This window comes from Bufo gargarizans, chromosome 3, assembly GCF_014858855.1.
Source record: "Bufo gargarizans isolate SCDJY-AF-19 chromosome 3, ASM1485885v1, whole genome shotgun sequence".
Taxonomy (NCBI): Eukaryota; Metazoa; Chordata; class Amphibia; order Anura; family Bufonidae; genus Bufo; species Bufo gargarizans.
The window spans coordinates 4,120,320-4,133,431 of record NC_058082.1 but is presented as its reverse complement, the minus strand read 5'-3'; the positions used below and the strand labels follow the sequence as shown (position 1 = coordinate 4,133,431).

The 13,112-nt window shown below is 48.7% G+C and overlaps 1 protein-coding gene across 9 annotated transcripts in view; it reads left to right on the top strand.

The window, feature by feature from the left end:
- Positions 1–13,112, top strand: part of LOC122930268 (NACHT, LRR and PYD domains-containing protein 12-like) — a 797,118-nt gene that overhangs the window by 649,191 nt on the left and 134,815 nt on the right. The gene's annotated exons all lie outside the window — the stretch shown is intronic.

Below are 13,112 nucleotides of genomic sequence, written 5' to 3'. Positions count from 1 at the left end.
CTTTCTCAAGAAAGTAATATCAGCGCGCAAATCCGCCACCTTTTCCTCCGGCAACCTACACTCCATGGCCACACTATCAATCACTGTACCCAAAAATTTTACAGAAGTCGCTGGACCCTCCGTCTTTTCCGGTGCCAAAGGGACCCCCAATCGACCAGCTATGCTCTCCATTGTGTGCAACAACACCGAACAAACTCGCGACCCAGCAGGTCCCATAAACAAAAAATCGTCAAGATAATGTAAAACGGAAGTCCAACCCGCCTCCTGCTTCACCACCCACTCCAAGAAAGAAGCAAACTTCTCAAACAAAGAACATGAGATTGCACAACCCATCGGCAAACAACAATCAACATAAAAACTGCCCTCCCACTTAAATCCCAACAAATGACAACTATCCGGATGAATGGGTAATAAACGGAAGGCAGCCTCTATATCCGTCTTCGCCAACAAAGCCCCCTTTCCAAAACGACGCACCCATCGAACCGCCTCATCAAACGAAGTATACGAAACCGAACAAAGCTCCTCAGCAATACCATCATTAACAGAACTACCCTCAGGAAACGACAAGTGGTGTATGAGCCTAAACTTGCCCGTCCTCTTTTTTAGGAACCAAACCCAAAGGTGACACCCACAGACCCGACAACGGGGATTCCGCAAACGGGCCAGCGACCCGCCCCGCCGCGACCTCCTTACCAATCTTATCCGCCACCACGTCCGGCCTACGCAAAGCCGACGCCAGGTTACGGGGAGCCACCACCGGACTAACTGAAAAACACGGGATCCGAAAACCATCCCTGAAACCAACGAACAACAATGCAGCTGCAGCCCTATCTGGGTACCTCTCTAACCACGGCACCATCTCTTCCACCTTCACCGGTGTCACCCCTCTTCTGCGCCCCATCAACTCCTTTACCTCGCCCACGCTTGAAACACCGTGACAGACTGTGAGACCCACCACATCCGGAACATTCATGCTTGAACCGGCAGTCGGCGAGGTATCTGCAATAACCCTCATTGAACTGCCAGCAGCACCCCTTTTTCTGCCCGCTACCAGGCTCGGACGCCGAGGAAGCCCCGGCCGCCCCACGAAAGGACTGATGACCCGCCTTTGGAGCGGCCATAAGCCGCATCCAAAGCCCAATGTCTTTATGATCCCAACGAATACTCGCCCGGACCGCCTTTCGCTGACGAAATTGTTCGTCGTACCTCAGCCATGCCACACCCCCATAAGTCCTGTAGGCCTCACCAATGGCATCCAAGTAACAGAAAAGAGCGGAACAGTGTTCCGGCGCTTTTTCACCCACCACACTCGCCAGAATGGCAAAAGCCTGCAGCCAATTCAAATACGTCCGCGAATTCAACCGATACCGACGCTTCTCTTCCTCTTCTTTTTTGGACTCATCAGGCTTAACCCTATCCAAATTTAACTTTTCCAACTGGAGCAACGAGAATATCTCCACGTACTCGTCCCTCCAAATCTTCTCCTTAACCTCCGCCTTCAAATGAGCCCCCAGCGGCCCCTCAAAGTAGACGTAAACCTCACCCCTAGCCGCGTCCGCCAACCGCACCTCATCCACAACCTTACCTTTCCCACCAACACCGACCGACACTTCCCCAGCCACCGGAACCGCCAAATCCACCCCAACGCTACTTGCGCCGGCCCCGCCAGACTGACACCCCATACCACCGGACGTTACCGGAGCCCACACATCCGTCGGCGACTCCCGAACACCCGACCCCAATCTGGATAACAGCGACACCATCCCCTCCAGCAATTCCTGCGCCAACCCCTGGCCCTGCAAAACACCACCCCCCACCACACGCTCAACAGGAGCCTGTTGCTGACCCGAAGGTCCCTCACCTGACCGGCCCTGAGGTATCCGCCCAGCAGCTGCGGTCCGCCCAGATCCTCCTGCCATCGATGGTCCGCTCAGCGCCGCCGCCGGACCGGCTCCATCCTCGTCCATCCGCCCGTCGTCCGCTTCCCAGTCGTCCTGACTCACTTCGCCGTCTTCCACCTCCACATCCGCCAGCCGTCCAGGCCCACCGCTAGGCGGCCGCTGCACCTCGCCTCCCCCGGCAACCGACGCCACCCAGCTCCGTCCAGGCTCACCGGCAGGAGAACCGGCAGCCGCCACAGCAAATAAGTCCTTCCCTGGCGTCGTCCTGTACTGCAGAGCCTCCTGATCCATCTCCCACAGCCAGAGCATCCTGCTGCACCGACCCGCCTGCAGTACCAGGAACGGCCACCGGTGTCGCTGTTGAGCTCCGCCTGCTCCCCTGCCTCCTCACAGAAGAAGAATGCCGCCGGCCCTGAGCCAGGGGCCGCGGCGCAACTCGCTCCACCGCCGGCGACAGAAGCTGATCCAGGCCCCCACCGCCAGGCTGTGGGGCCGCACGCACATCCCCCAACCTCGGCCGACTCACCGCTCGCTCCACAGGTAAGGGACGCTGGCTGGCTCGCTCCCCCTCAGATAAGGCCTCCAGGGAAGGCGCCGCTCCGCCATACCTCCCCACACGCCGCGAATGGGACAAGGCAACGGGTGCAACCCGGACCTCTCCCGCTGATGCCCGGCGCCGACCAGGATTCCTCCCACTGCGGCGGCAAGGCACCGGACTCACTGCCCTCGCCGCCCGCACTGGAGGGTCCCTGCTGGGGCTCCTTAAGCGCCGCCGCACCCGTGGGGTAGCCTCAGGGCTCAGTCTCTCAGGGGGTACAGACCTCCTAGCCCTAGGCCTCGCAACAGGGGCGGCCGGTGTGGGAACCGGACCCGCCAAAACAGCCTGCAGACTCTGCTGTAACCAGTCGGCCCCATGTCTCTCCGCTGCCATCCTCACTGCCCCCAATAACTCCTCTAAAGCCGCCATTAGACTCACAGAGCTCGCCAGACACGGAAAAACTTTCTCCTTCTTCCACGAGCGGCGTCTGCCAAACTCCGCCCCCCGCTCCCCTCATATACTGCCCGGGAACCATGACCATGACCCCTCCCCTCACCTAAACTTTAACCCTCAACTGCCTAACTTCCCCCCAAGTCACACAGCACTATGCTAAGGCTGCGCCTAGCTCCGTTGCTCCCAGTCTGCCTGCGAGCTTAGAGCTGTCCGCCATCTTATACGCACGTGGCTTCATAAGCACAGTGCACAAGCTGGAATACCCTCTTAAAGAGACAGTACCGCTTAAATAGGAATAACATGTCCACAAGAAGCTTAGTGGATCTCTCAGTAACTGAACATACAGAAAGTCACCCTGCTCCCAAAAACTCAGATATGCAGGAAGCAGAGTCCATGTTAACTGAAGAACAAGCAGTACGATCTAAACGTGTTATCAAGCCAACACAAAAGATTAGAGAGAACTTTGAGGCGACCAAAGAAGAGTTCAGTGACAATTTAAACGATTTATGGCAGAGAACTGAACACTATATAGCAGCTCTTTTACGATATAACAACGACCTAACAAAGTTAACCACAACGTTGAATCGCTTGACTAACTCCTATGTCCGCTATCAGCGACTCTCTGCTAAGTACATCACTTTCCTGAGCGACTCTGATTTTGACGAAGCCTCAGAGGAGCTGAGTGAGAGAAAGAATCTCCTTGAAGAGAAGGATGCCCTAGTACAAGATGCTAAGAGCAAGGCAGAACTCCGCATCGCACACCTACAGGAGGCGAGATCCCATCGATCAACTTCAAGTAAACATACAAAATATACCCTTTCATCTTCCAAAACCTCTCGTTCCGGAAGGTCAGCATTGCATGACAAGCTTATAGAAGTCCGGGCAGAAGCAGAGGAAGCTAGCGTAAGAAGTTCCTTTGCTAAGAAGGAGGCGGAGATTACGAAGAAGAAAGCAGAAATGGAGGCTGAGACAGAAGCCCAGCTAAAGATCCTCCAGACAGAAAGGGAAGAAGCAGCTACCTTAGCTAAACTAAAGGTCCTCGAGCAAGCATTAGGCCAAGGTACCGACCCAGACTGTTTCGTCCCAGGAGAAGAGGAAGACCCAGCCGACCGCACTGCCAGGTATGTGCTAAGGCAACCATCGCCTACACCAACGCCACTTCTAACTCACCAACTGGGCGAACCCCCAGAGTACCAGAAATCATCACAGCCCAGTAATAAGGTAATATCTAGCACCAAGCAGGCTGATCATCCAGAGACTAAACCGCAGCTTAATCCTTATGCCACATCATTCCATCCTGATCAATCTCAACCTTATCTGCCAGAGCCCCCACATGCTCTAGAGACACCACAATGCAATACAGCAATATGGAGTGGGAGATCAGACATGTCAGACTTTGCCCGATACATGATGCGCAGGGAGCTGATTAATGTTAGTCTCTCAAGGTTTGATGACCGTGCCGAAAACTACAGGGCCTGGAAATCGACCTTTAAAGCAGTAATCGGTGATATAAACCTCACTGCCATGGAGGAACTTGACTTGCTCATCAAATGGTTAGGCCCAGAATCTGCAGAACGCATAAAGACATTAAGAGTGGTTCATGCAGGCCACTCAGAGGAAGGTCTCGCTGCAGCATGGGAGAGACTTGAACAGACCTATGGCAGTCCAGAAGCTATAGAAAGTGCCCTATTCAGGAGACTTCAAGCCTTCCCAAGGATAACTGGCAAAGACAATCGCAAACTCCAGGATCTAAGCGACCTACTAAAAGAACTTGAATTGGCAAAAATGGACCCACGTCTGCCAGGACTGAGTTACTGTCATGGAACCATGAACCAGACGTACAACAAGAGATAAGTGGAAATAAGAAGGCTTTATTGAAAAGCAAGCTGTAAGGCAAAAGTCCAAACGGATGGCTAAACCGAAGCAGGGTCTTGCGAAGCCAGAGGTCAGGAACCAGAAGGGTAGTCAGACGAAGTCGGAATCAGGAACCAGCAGGGTAGTCAGACGAAGCCTGGATCAGGAACCAGCAGGGTAGTCAGACGAAGCCAGGATCAGGAACCAGCAGGGTAGTCAGACGAAGCCAGGATCAGGAACCAGCAGGGTAGTCAGACGAAGCCAGGATCAGGAACCAGAAACAGCAGCAGTCTTAGAAGCATGTGAACACAGGAGGACCAAGCAAGGAACTGAAGCCACAGACCTCCTATATATATGAGCTAGGCATCCAGCTCCTCCCAGTGGGAAGGAGAAGCCGCAGGGTGGGAGGCTACAAGAAACCCAGAAACCAAGATGGCCGCCAGCACATGTCAAACGAAGGAGAACAGCAAGAAGGTAAGACCATGACAGTTACCTTGATACCGCCCATGGCGTCAATCCAATAGTGTCGAAACTACCACATGGCATGCAAGAGAAATGGGCAGACCAGGGCTCCAGATACAAGAGAGAACACAATGTGTCTTTTCCCTCTTTCTCTTATTTTACCAGATTCATCAGTGACCAAGCTCGAAAGAAGAATGACCCCAGCTTTGACTTCACTGAATCCACTCTACCTGCTTCATCCTCATGTTCAAGGTATGACAACACCACAAATAAACGTAGAGACTTAAGGGGGACAGTATCCGTTAGGAAAACCAATGTTCCACTCATTTCAACCTGCACTACTAGGAAGGAATACCCTGTCCTCAAAGAAAAGGACCCTAACCGCATGTGCCCCATCCATAAAAGACCTCATCCTTTAAAGGAGTGTCGTGGGCTCAGGGCAAAGACCTTGCAAGAACGCAGAGAGATACTCAAAGAGCTTGGAGTGTGTTACAAGTGTTGTGCCTTATCTAATCATATGGCGAAAGACTGTAAGGTTATTATCAAGTGTGCAGAATGCAGCAGTGACAAGCACGTTACAGCAATGCATCCTACCTTGCCTTCAGACAACGCACCATCTCAAGCTGCGACCAATGCCGTCGCACTTCATGGCGGGGAGCCACCGGCTCAAGAATTAGCTACTACTACTATTTCCTCTTCCTGTATGGCGATATGTGGCAAGGAGGCTGATTCTAAGTGCTGTGCAAAGGTGTGTTTGGTCAACGTCTACCCAGAAGGGCAATCTGAAAGAGCCATCAGAATGTACGCAATTATTGATGAACAAAGCAATAGGTCTCTGGCAAAACCTAAATTCTTTGAGATTTTCGGCATAGCAGGAGAAGCAACACCATATACCCTCAACACTTGTTCTGGTCGTGTAGAGACTTATGGCAGAAGAGCCACTGGATACCTTATCTCCTCCATAAAAGGGAACGTTCATATACCCTTGCCAACGTTAATTGAATGCGACCAAATACCAGATGAAAGAGATGAAATTCCTACTCCAGAAGCTGCATATCATCATTCCCACTTGAAACATCTAGCTAGTGAGATTCCCCCTATGGACATGAATGCTGATATCCTACTTCTGCTCGGGAGAGACATTCTGAGGGTCCACAAGGTGCGTCAACAATGCAACGGTCCTGATAATGCTCCATATGCACAGAGACTCGATTTAGGCTGGGTAATCGTGGGCGATGTATGTATAAATAAGAGCCACAAACCATCTCAAGTGAACTCCTTCAAAACCTTTGTGCTCAACAATGGTCGCACATCTCATTTTAAGCCATGTGTTCATCATTATGAGGTGAAGGAAAGGCTTTCTAACCTCTTAAAGACACCAGACATCATTCCTACCAGTTATGACAACTTGGGAAAAACTGTGTTTTGTACAACACCAGACGACGACAAACTGGCCTTGTCCATGGATGACAAAGAGTTTATTAAAATAATGGACGATGAATTCTTCAAAGATGCATCTAACCACTGGGTTGCACCTTTACCTTTCCGTGCTGTAAGAGCCAGACTTCCTGACAACCGGGAACAAGCACTCTCCAGATTCATCTCCTTGCAACGTACGTTAAAAAGGAAACCAGAAATGAAAAGTCATTTTGTGGCCTTCATGGAAAAAATATTTCGCAATGATCATGCAGAGCTGGCTCCACCCTTACAAGAGCATGAAGAATGCTGGTACCTTCCATCCTTTGGGGTATATCACCCACGGAAGCCAAACCAAATAAGAGTGGTATTCGATTCAAGTGCCAAACATAATGGCGTATCTCTGAACGACGTCCTTCTCACCGGTCCGAACCTGACCAATAATCTGGTGGGAGTGCTCATGAGATTCAGAAAGGAGCCAGTAGCCATTACTGCTGACATTGAACAAATGTTCCATTGCTTTATCGTGCGGCAAGATCATAGAAACTACCTCAGGTTTCTTTGGCATAGAGACAATGACACCAGCAAAGAAATGGTTGAATGCCGCATGAAGGTGCACGTGTTTGGTAACAGTCCTTCACCTGCTGTTGCTACATATGGCCTACGTAGGGCTGCCTTAGATGGTGAGTCAGAATTTGGGGAACATGCCAGAAACTTTGTCGTGAGAGACTTCTATGTGGACGACGCACTCAAATCCTTCCCTACAGCGGAGGAGGCCATAGATCTGCTCAAAAGGGACACAAGGTATGCTTTCAAAGTCTCGTCTAAGGTTACATAAATAGCCTCTAACTGCGCTGCCGTAATGAAAGCCTTCCAGCCCAGCGATCATGCCACAGAATTCAGAGATTTGAATCTAGGGATAGACAATCCACCAGTACAGAGAAGTCTGGGCCTGAGGTGGGACTTAGCAAATGACTCCCTTGGATTTCAAGTTAACTGTGCAGATAAACCATTTACTAAACGGGGAGTTCTCTCAGTGGCGAACAGCCTATATGATCCCCTGGGATTTGTGGCACCTTTGACTGTACAAGGCAAATTCCTGTTAAGACAGTTCTCAGAGTCTGTATCTGACTGGGATGCTCCACTGCCCTCTGACAAACAACAAAAGTGGGAGTTGTGGAAGGAATGCTTGCATGCATTAGACAGTATTCACATACCAAGGTGTTACACTCCAACATCCCTTACAGCCACTCGGAGGAGAGAAATCCACATCTTCTCAGATGCGTCTACTGAAGCCATCGCAGCTGTTGCTTATTTAAAGGTAATAGACTATTCCAATCAAGCACATGTTGGATTTCTGTTTGGAAAGGCAAAATTAGCTCCAAAACCTGAGCACACCATTCCTAGACTCGAACTTTGTGGGACTGTGCTAGCCGTAGAGATTGCGGACTTTATACAACGTGAGCTGGATATTCAGGTGGATGACATTCAATTTTACACAGACAGTAAGGTTGTCCTGGGTTACATCTACAACCAGTCAAAACGCTTCTACGTTTATGTCAGTAACCGCATCGAAAGGGTTAGAAGATCCTCTAAACCTGAACAGTGGCACTATGTTCCATCTCATCTCAATCCTGCAGATTGCGCCACCAGACCAGCATCTGGAAGAGTCTCTGCAACTTCTTCTTGGTTGACAGGTCCAGAGTTTCTGCTGAACCAGAATGAAGAAACTCCTATCCAAGACGTCTTCAGTCTCCAGGACCCTCATGAAGATCCAGAGATTCGGCCTGAAGTTAGTACCTTCGTCACCAAGTCTGAAAGGAGCGCTGGCTTGGGCTGTCATCGCTTTGAACGCTTCTCTAGATGGTCAAGACTCATTCACATCATTGCAAGGTTAGTCCACATTGTTCATTGTTTTCATGCTGAGAAGCATAACACTGACTGTCGCAGTTGGCACCTGTGCCATAAACCTCTAACGGCAGAAGACATTATTCTAAGTGAATTGCTTGTGATACGTAACGTACAGCAGAGTGCCTTTAAAATGGAACTGAAATGTATACATGACAAGCAAGATATACCAAAAGGCAGCCCCATTGTCAACTTGAAACCAGTAATTGATGATCGTGGCATGCTGAGAGTTGGTGGTCGCCTAAACAAGGCTAAGCTAGAGATTGCAGAAATGAATCCCCTTATTATTCCTGCCAAACACCACGTTACTACACTGTTGATACGGCATTATCATGAAAGAGTCCAGCATCAAGGCCGACATTTCACTGAGGGCGCTTTAAGAGCCGCAGGTCTTTGGATAGTGGGAGCAAAAAGACAGGTTGCTCATATTATTCACCATTGCATTAACTGTCGCAAGGCGAGAGGAAAATTACAACATCAACAAATGTCTGATTTGCCAGTTGATAGGACAAGCACCGAACCACCGTTCACTTATGTTGGTCTGGACGTCTTTGGGCCATGGACAGTCACTGCACGTAAGACCAGAGGTGGTCATGCAGAAAGCAAACGATGGGCAGTGTTGTTTACATGCTTAAGTGTACGTGCTATACACATTGAAGCAATAGAATCCATGGACGCTTCTAGCTTCATCAATGCTTTAAGACGATTCCTCGCCATCAGAGGACCAGTAAAGCAAATAAGATCTGACTGTGGAACCAACTTCATAGGAGCCTGTCGAGAGTTGCAAATTGACTCTAAACCAGTTCAAGACTACTTAGCCAATAATGGTTGTACATGGATCTTTAACCCCCCGCATGCCTCTCATATGGGCGGTTCATGGGAAAGAATGATAGGCATCACCCGCAAAATATTGGACTGTATGCTTATGAACTCAAACTTCTCAAGGCTCACCCATGAGACTTTGACTACCTTCCTGGCTGAGGTATCTGCTATTGTCAACTCAAGACCTCTTGTACCTGTATCTATGGATCCAGAATCCCCTGCCATTCTTACTCCAGCAACTCTTCTCACTCAGAAGTTTGGATCTGTTCCTAATCCACCTGAAGAGTCTTCTTCTAGTAACATATATCTGAAACAGTGGAAGCACGTTCAACATCTGGCCGACTGTTTCTGGAGCAGGTGGAAAAAGGAGTATTTAACGCTTCTGCAAGCACGTAGAAAGTGGCAACAGGTCAAGCCAAACTTACAGATAGGAGATCTTGTACTCATGAAAGACCAAAAGGTGGAAAGAAACTCCTGGCCCATGGGACTCATCTCAAAGGTCTTCATCAGTGAAGATGGCAAAGTTCGCAAGGTGGAAGTGACCATTGCAAAGCAAGGCCATCCCAAATCCTTTATCAGGCCTGCATCTGAGATTGTTCTCCTCTTACCCGTGGAGGAATGATTCTTTACTTGAGGAACTTTATTCCTGGCAACCAGAAGAACCAAGGCGTTGGACTGTTCCAGTTCACCATTTCTAGTATGTTCTTTTTGTTTGATTTTTTGTCTTTCAGGTTCCAACATTTCATGGACATTTCGGTAATTGCATATATTGTGAAATCCAAGGATTTCAGACGGGGAGTGTGCTGTTCCAGCCTTTATTCTTGTATTCTACAATTTGTGTTTGCATTATATTATCATTTACCATGTTGTGTAACGCTGCCACCCTGTGGTTATTCTTATAATTCATTTATGTGTGTTATGTAAATTCCCATTACAATGCTCTCCTCCCTCTTTTGTGACATCACATCCTCTGAAAGGTCCTTCGTACTTCCTCTTTGTCGCAGACCTTCATGATGGTGAGAGCTATTCTTTTTGACCTCTAATATCCTCTAGCATAACCTCATTTCCCTGCATTTGTTTTCAAGACAAATCAATAAATGATCAAAGCTTCACCATTGTATTCTCCTCACTGGATCATCACATGCAACTGGTGTCTATATCTGGAGATATTAGTGAGTTCAGCTATCTACCATTGCTTGTACAGGGGCTATCACTCACAACCAATCAGGGGATAATCTCTAACGTACATCTGTGGCAGAATACAAGTCAATGGGTCCGTGAAAAAACACGGAGGCACACAAGATTGTCGTCCGCGTCAGTTTTTTTTCCTATCATTTGCATGGCAAACTTGAATTAGACTTTTTTTTTACTTTCCTTCATGTCTGGTGATCCTCCAAAAATAAAGGGAGACACACGGAAACAAAAACGGAAACGGATCACAGAACAACGGAACCCCATTTTGCGGAACGGAACACAACGGTCGTGTGCATGAGGCCTAATACAGATGTTGTAGATTGACAAAAAAAATGGTGATTTGCAATGTCCCAAAAGCTCAGATGCAGTGCTGGTGCACTGAGCTTGCATAAAATGGCCGCCGCCGCCCACCTAACTTACAGAATTATAAAAGTTATTATTTTTTTGGTCAATGGCCTCAGGGCAGGGTAAAATGATTGTGCCCTGCACCCACACAACTATTTCTATGTAGATCGCTGAGTTAGATTCTCTCCTATTCTCTCCCTGAAATCACAAGTCCAGCAGCATCCTCTCCCTACGCTTGTATCAGCAGAGTGACGTGCAGCGCTACGTGACTCCAGCTTATATAGAGGCTGGGTCACATGCTGCTCTGGCCAATCACAGCCATGCCATTAGTAGGCATGGCTGTGATGGCCTCTTGGGGCAAGTAGTATGACGCTTGTTGATTGGCTGCTGTGCAGCCTTTCAAAATGCACCAAGAAAGCGCCGAACACCGAACCCGAACTTTTACGGAAATGTTCGGGTCCGGGGTCCAAAAAACCTAAAGTTCGGTACGAACCCGAACTTTACAGTTCGGGTTTGCTCAACCCTAGTCATTAACCCTATCTACACGGAATCAAGAGAAATCAAGGAGGCTGTTAGATTCCTCCACGCTCAGCCAGTCTCCCTGATCTCCTGACACCAGTCACCTGAGGGACCGTGACAACCTCCTCCTTATGGACAGAAAACTGTTAATTACTGATAGAACCAGCTCCTTGACTTCACAGCCCAGAATGAGCATGATTTTAAAGCAACCCTGTCAGCATGATTAACTGTCACCACCAGACATCTGAGAAGCTCTGACAGATGTCCTTCAGAACCTCCTGCTTGAGGTTCCTTTTGTTTTGCTTTCGTTTTCTCATCTCGTTAGCCTCTCTCAGCTGTCATGTAGTTGCACTGATTGCATCCCTTTAAATCCCTTCCCATACTGCATCACTTTGCGGTTTATACAACTTCCTGGAGTGTGTGTGCATGCTGGATGCTACTACTGAGTCTTCTACAGATAAGTTTGTTCATTCATTTATGTTTTCCTGTTTGCTGGATCCTAGGTGACCCTGACTCCCTCCGTATTAAGTGTAGGGAGCCGGTGGTCGTGTCCCCTCACTATTATAGGGTGTTTAGGTGTCATACAGTCGAGGAACGAGGATATGCAATTATCTACTATAGAGATTTTTGCATAGGCTGAGCAGTAAGGGAGAGAGCCAGGTCTGTTACAGGGCTTACCCTCTGGTTCCTTAGTTTTGGATCCAGTCAGTCGGATCTTCATTTTGTGTCTTCTAGTTTTCTGTACACCTTCCGTGACATTAACCCTCCAAAGGTCTGCACTTATGCTATATCTCTGCTGCTGCTTGCTGACCAGTGCAGGTGCTGATGACATAATTGAACATGGAAGTAGAGGCGTCCCTGGCTACAGAGACGGAGGAGGAACGCTTCTGGATTAAATGAGGTCATCGGCTCCTGTGCGTTATGGATATGAAATACTCAGTAAGCAGCAGCAAAGCTGTAGTACAGGCGCAGACATTTGGAGGTAGTACTCAGGGGCAGAAGACAGGGAAATATAAGGTGTCTTGCTCTATCAATGAAATGTCAGGGTGCAGTGTTCAGCGCACCAGGGGTGCTTATAACGCTACAGCACCCCCCCCCCCCCCCCCCCCCGCCCCGGTGTTCCAACTAAGTAATTTGCATATTTATAAAAGTAATTATTTCTATGCATTAATAATACCTAAAAAATATAATTTGTATCAGAATGATCAACCCTACCAGGCACTATGTCTGTTTAGTAGGGTTGCTCATGCTGACAGTGCTGCTTTTAATAAATAAAGTACAAGTTTTACTGGATCTTTTCCCATAAACTATATACCAATCTGCTCAGCTCCTCCTGCTCTATGACATGCTGCCTGCATTTCATGCAAATGAAACCGTACAGCACCACCACACCTAGTATTCTAGTTAGTAACATGCAGCGGTGGCCGGAGCAGAAGGTGAGAATGTGTGTGAAGGTGGTACTAGTACTCACGGTGGCTATAGTTCTCCCTACTCATTGGTCCGTGCACAGTGAATAGAGCACCCTTTGGCCCCCTCGTGGCAAACCCTGGTTTGGGGTCCCCCTGGTTTGTGGTGCCCTTGGTGTTCTGTAAAGTCATTATCCAGATGTATCATCCAGTGTCAGTCTGTGTGATAAATCTGGAGCAGTGTCAGACTAGAAAAGTCATGTGGCCAAGAGGAGCTGGAAAATTCAGCAATGT